This window comes from Hyaena hyaena, unplaced genomic scaffold (assembly GCF_003009895.1).
Source record: "Hyaena hyaena isolate Hyena2069 unplaced genomic scaffold, ASM300989v1 scaffold_340, whole genome shotgun sequence".
Lineage (NCBI taxonomy): Eukaryota > Metazoa > Chordata > Mammalia > Carnivora > Hyaenidae > Hyaena > Hyaena hyaena.
The window spans coordinates 293,070-299,746 of NW_024080972.1; the positions used below are offsets into that span (position 1 = coordinate 293,070).

The window sequence follows — 6,677 nt, forward strand, 5'->3', positions numbered from 1 at the left end:
TATAACCTAGTGATTCCAATCACAAGTACATAATTAACAGAAATACCTACAAATGAATACTGCAAGACATTGTTACAAGATGTTAATATTAGCATTATTTATAGTAGTCCCAAATTGAAAACAATCTAAATGTTAGTTAAAAGTAGAATGGTAAGTAGTTTTGGGTATGTTTCTACGATAGAATACCACTTGACAATGAAAAAAAAACTAATGCTAACAAAACACACAGCAACATGAAAGAATTTCTAACATAATATTCAGTGAAAGAAGCCAAGCACATAAGATTATGTACTGAGATTTTCATTTATATAAGGTTTAAACCCTGGCAAAGCTAATCTATGGGCTGTTAAACATGAACATAACAGTGATCTTTCAGAACAAGGGTGAGGGTGTGAATAGAAGGTGTTACAAACTTGTCAAATTAACACTTGTTAAGTGGAGCACAGGGTGCCGGATGGTGACTTCAGACCACAAGAGAAATTAAAATAGAGAAGCTTATTTCTCACAGGTTCTGGAGGAATTTAAAAGGCCACAAAGAAAGATTAAGGCAGAGCTGGGAACAAGAGGCTCATGTCTTTTTTAGGGTCCATGAATGGAGTTCTTTGGGGTTCTCAAGCCAAGACCAGAAGGGGTCAATCAATTCAACTCCTAAGAGTGGGTTTTGCTAAGCCCTATCGAGGTCTTGTCTAATGGGCACATAAGGGAAGGCATTGGGATGCAGAAGACATTGTTCATCACAGGGCTATTGGGGGTTATACAAGGAGCTTACATTCACTTTTGATTCTGCAGTCTACCATCTTGGCCATGAACTTGCATGAGGTGCTGGTGTCAGGTTAAGGTCCTGCAGGCTGCAGGGCCCCCTGGAAATGGATGCAAAGCGACACTGCCATACCATGGAGCAGCATACCTACACTCTCCAGAGAGGGAGACTAGGACTGACTTCTGGGGCTTTGGTAATGTGCTGCTCTTGGTTGGGAGGAATGATATTACATGACTATGTTCACCTGGAGAAAACTTATCCCACTGTACACTTAGCTTTGTGTTCCTTTCTGTACATATGTTATACTTTGATTTTGTTAAAAATTCACATGAATTTATGAAGTATTATTCAATGTGTACGTCTATAGGTTTTTCACTGTATCAAAAACACAATGCATTTTAAGTGGACATAGTTAGGAGGTTGGTATAAACTGTATGCTTTTTTCCAGCTTTATTTTTCATCAATTGAATGACTCACTACTATTTTAACTAAAGTTTCCTTAACCTTGGTTTACTGAATAATTCAAACAAGTAAACGTGCTGAGATTAGAGGCAGAATCTTCTTTTTCCTACAAAAAAGGAATTGACAAGTTTTCTGAATATTTATAATGATCTACAAGGAAGCATGACAACTTAAAAAAAAAAAAAACCTATGAGACTTGAAGCAATTGGGGTATTCTAAGTCTTTTTTTTTTTCTGCCTTCTTCAAAGTAGCCTTAGTCCTTGAAATAAGAATGAAGCTTTGTTTGGATCTGCTAGCAAGACACAGCGATGAGCTATGCCTGGAACACCATTGTCCAGCTGATTTGAAATGAATCCCTTCAAGTTTTCTTGGTGTATTGTGCAGTGAGCTAACTTATCACAACACCACTTTTAAGCAGGATAATTTGAAGAATTGTATGAATAACTCCTAAACTCTTTCTAGCTCTGAGTCTATGTCAGATGCACCAGAATGAACATTCAGCTGGATGCTATCTATGTCCTTAAGACCAGGAAGTTTTAGAAGTCTCAATCTGGAGAGAGAAATGGACTTCTTTTTTTTTTTCTTTTTCTTTTGCCAGAGAGTTGGAGGAATTAATCCCAATTCAGAAATGATGAAGAAAAGTGGCACCCTACCTCCACATCTAGGTTTCAAAGAGAGGAACTTTATGTTAAAATTTTATTATCAAGAGGAGAATTAAATAAAATACAGTTGGAAGTATTTTGAATATTAAAAAAGAATACTTCAAATTTTACCTCTAGATTAGTGTGTACTGATAAATGATTTACTGGAATTGGCTATGGTCTCAGGATGGTCAAATAATTATGTGAAGAAGAAAGCATTTGATTAAATTCAGCTATACTTTTCAACTTTTCCAAAAGCGCTATTAAATCGAGTAAATTCAGTCAAAAACAGAGAAGGTCACATATACTTTGATCACATAACATTCTTTAGAGTTCCTATGATGTTTTTCATGAAGCTCTTTAATTCTTTGAAATATTATTGTGATCTCTCTGTCTCTCTTACACACACATGCAGACACAATTTTACACATACTCTCACACACAATTTTACAAACACATACTTATGTTTGAATGCACACACATGTACATGCATCTAATTTTCTTAACAGAGTAGGCCCAGGGCAGGCCTGCTATACCATTTGAAACAATGTACATTACTCATTGTAAATATCTATATACTGATATGTACAGTATACATTCAGCCTTATATAGCTACAATGTGATTAAATAGGTGCTGTGTTCACTCATCAATGTATATTGTGAGTAGCATAGTTGGTGCCACTGAAGAAGTAACTTGTAACTCCTTTCAGACTCAGGTAATGTCAGTTACTAAAGGCAATTTTAGAAACCATAGAAAGTAGTTAAACTGGGGTTTGGGGTGATATGGAAGGGGTAAGGCCCTGCTGATTTACCTTATCCTCCATAAGCAGAGCAGCACAGCCATGCACCTGGCCTGACAAATCAGCTTCAGAGAATATCTTCAGGCCTGGTGACTCCTGTCATGCTTTGCTGGACATATATAAATTTATGCTTTTTTCATAGTAAATTCTGTTGTAAAATTTATAAGTCAAACACTTCCTTTCTCAAGCTTCCAACTCAGTCCCTTGCCTACTTTATGTGATAAAATAAATTGAAAAATCCTGGGCTAAGCAAAGTCTAGCAAGCCTCTTTACTGTAGCACTTCTTAGAGGCTTCAATATACTAACAGGCCTTATGAACTTCCTAGCAGAGTGTACAGCATAAAGCATTAACTAAACTCACTTGACCACATAACTCTTCTCCAATGGGCTTCTTCCAACGTTGGTGTGTGGTCGAACACATGTGGAAACTCAAAAGTCTATAAAGTAATTAATTCAACAAAGATCTATTATATCCTACTATATATCAGGAGCTACTTAAAGTATTTGAGATACAGAAATGAGCAAGCCTCAAGGTAACTACTGCCTTGGAGATCACATTCTCTGAGATGGGAGACAGAATAAGGAACTAAACAATAAGTAATAACGGTAACGTTAGAAATATATGAGACAGATACTATTTGCTGCTCCAAGAAAAGAAAGGTCTTTGGTCAGACACAGGGGTCTCACAGCTTCTGCCAGCATCCAGGAAAGTGTAGCAGGTTAACATGTTTACTTGCTGATAGAGTTAATCTCAGATCCTTTATAGTTCTTGACACTATTACACTGTTCCCAGGAGTGGACTGCTGTTGTTTGATAGTGGGGGCTAAGCCATTCCAATGGTAGATGAGGGGTTTCTTGTGTCAAAATCTAGCCTTAGCATTCCTCCCTTCACATTCCCCCCCAACCCCCCATGGAAGACAAGCTCTACATTGTACTTCTGGTTGGTCTTAGTCAGGAGTTTCCTATCTCCCTCCTTCAGTGGTAGCTGATCACTGCTCAATATTCTTGTTTTATCCTTGGCCTTTCAGCCAGTGGAGTGAGATATATATATCCTACAGTAGAGGCAGCTTTGCTTCTACTCCTCTATATAAAAAGTGACTCTTTGACTATGGCCTGAGAGCAAGAGAGCTTGTGGCCTTCTTCCCTGGGTTAATATTTTTGCATTTAAAAGAAGGTTCCTAGGAAGTGAGGAGGTTTTCTTTTCTTGAAACCCAGCAGCAACCACATTAGAAACATGAAATAGGGCTCTCTCCCTATTTCCCTCCCTACCCTTAATCTTTCTAGTAAGTGCTAATAAATGCTCAGGAAAAGAGCTTGTGAGCTAGCGTAAACTTCCCTTAGATCTAGGTATCCTAGCTATTGAAAGTTTTTTGTTTACTCCAAAATTTGTTATTTTTGTCAGCAGATCTGTTTTTTCATGTACATCGTGGCCATCTCTTACTCCCATGTTCTGCAGACAGTTCAAGGGTCCATTTTTCATTTGGGAATTCTATTTTCTTGGTTGCCTAGCAATCTCTTCTCTCTGAAGTATTCATTTAAAAAGTATGATTTTTGTACATTATCCAGAGTCATCTCATTTTCACACCTGCACTTGCTGCACACTTGGGTTGGTGCTCATGCGTGTTGGCAGGGCAGGAGCAGAGGTGGTATGTCCGTCATGGGTGTGGCCTGGGAGAAGTGAATGTTTTCATCCAGAAGGTTGGGCACGGCCTCTCCGCTGGCACCAGCATTGCTCACTGCTCCTTCTCCAGAAGCACCGCCATGCTATATGCCGGTGATGCTGCTTACCACAGCTCTCATCTTCTTTGCCGGATTATAGTATTTGATGAATTGAAGACTCATCATAAGAACACCTTAGTTAGACCAGTTTAATACCCTGAATCTTCTTGTATTTCCAGAATACCATATCCATGCTTTCTTCTGTATCGGCAGAGTGGCTTATACTAGACATTAGTATGCCTACTTTGGTGCATTGTATTTGGAAGTATATGAATTGACCATTCATGAGTAGACTAGGACTCTGTGGTCCCACAACTGTCATGAATGCAGATGTTCTAGCATACTGTCATAAAGAAGGATGGGGAGAATTACCTTTTTATCTTCCACCATTTTTTGCTACCTCAACAGTATGATCCATGTTTTGGTGAACTCTTAGAACAACACACAAAAGAAGTGGCTCAGTTAATGGCTTGCAAAAAGCTTCTAAAGAAAAGGGTTCTGTCCAACAAGACTATTTCCAAAAGTGGCCTTGGGGATTTGATCAGAGTTACCTTAAAGAATGACTCAGATTTTAAATGTTCCCACAGTTTTTGCTTATGGAAAGACTGTTTTCCTGTGTTATATTGGGATAAAGAATTTAAATGGAATTATTTATAAATTAATACAAAAATGGTTACCTCTGGTGTTGACAGGTTTGAGGTTCCACTTCTTAGGGAACAATCATAATCCTTTGAATGATTGCATTAATTATTGGCCTTCCTTAGTCCACTGGAAGTTTTTGTTTATAAGAACTTGTCAGGGTCATCTTGATTTTATTGAAATGCCATCTAATTGTAAGTTAGCAGCAGATATGGGATGATTCAAATGCTGAAAATATATATCTGTCCTGTGGGAAACTTCATGGTTTTCCTCATCTATCATGTAGATGATTACATATGGATAACATTTGCAAAAGTAAGAAAAGCGGGACTTTTCTATTTGATTTGAATATTATCCCGGTGTATGGCAGGGATGAAATTTCCCATTTTTCCATCAGAGTTATATGCTTGCTTTAATCTTTAAGCATAAGTGAATGTGATATAAAAATATATGCTGAACTATTTAAGAGTGTATTTAAAGCTATTTAAGTGTGTTTTTATATGTAAGACATTACTTAAGAAATTGATTATTATACTTGTGTTCTAATCTGATGGTGAATGTATTCTCAAGAGTTTACAAGTACTTTAGATTTTCAAAACTGAATGAGAGAGGACATTGCATAAGCATTCCATGTTCCTTTAATGCACTACAATAAAACTCTGAAATTTTTTAAAAAATGGGAGCAATGTTGTTTTTTTTTTAAAAATGGGAGCAGTGTTCTATACAGCATATAGTATTTTACATTCTAAGCAAATGCATTTTGAAATATTTATAAAGTAGGTATCTGTATATAGAAAGTTTCATCTTTGTGACCAGAAATGGTGGCTTGAGATTCCAATTTATACTTCATTTCCCTAAGGTATATACAGATCAGTTCCAACAAAATTAAAACTTTTCCCAAATATTTTAACGTAGAACTTAATGTAAAAAATATTTTAAGTGTTTAATGAAGTAATACCTCCTTCAAGATAAGTATCTATCCAAGAAATAACAAGTGTTGCTAAGGATGTGTAGAAAAAGGAATCCTTCTGCACTATTGGTGAGAAAGTAAATCAGTGCAACCACTGTGGAAAATAGTATAGGGTTCCTTAAAAACAGATATATCATATGATCCAGTAACTCCACTGCTGGGTATTTACCCAAAGAGAATAAAAACTAATTTTAAAAGATATATAAATCCCTATGTTTATTGCTGCATTATTTCATAATAGTTAAAATATAAAAGCAACTTAAGTGTCCATCAGCAGATGAATGGACAAAGAAAATGTGGTATACATACACACACACAATGAAACAATGAAATATTACTCAGTCATAAAAAGAATGAAATATTGTCATTTGCAACAAGATGGATGGACTTAGAGGGTATCATGATAAGTGAAATAAGTCAAAGAAAGACAAATACCATATAATTTCACTTAAACATAGAATCTAGAGAACAAAACAAATAAACAAAAACACAAACAAAACACTGGATACAATCTCAGAAAAACACAGAACAAACTGGTGATTGCCAGAGGAGAGGGAGGTGCAGAGTAGGTGAAACAGGTGAAGGGGATTAAGAGACACAAACTTCCAGTTATAAACACACACAAAGTCACTGAAGAGAAGTACAGCATAAGAAATATAGTCAATAATAGTGTAATAACATTGTCA

The 6,677-nt window shown here is 36.5% G+C and overlaps 1 pseudogene; it reads left to right on the forward strand.

Annotated features, from left to right (window-relative positions):
* The first annotated feature begins 4,431 nt into the window (after positions 1-4,431).
* LOC120243386 lies at positions 4,432-4,818 on the forward strand (annotated as a pseudogene).
* Positions 4,819-6,677: the final 1,859 nt, after the last annotated feature.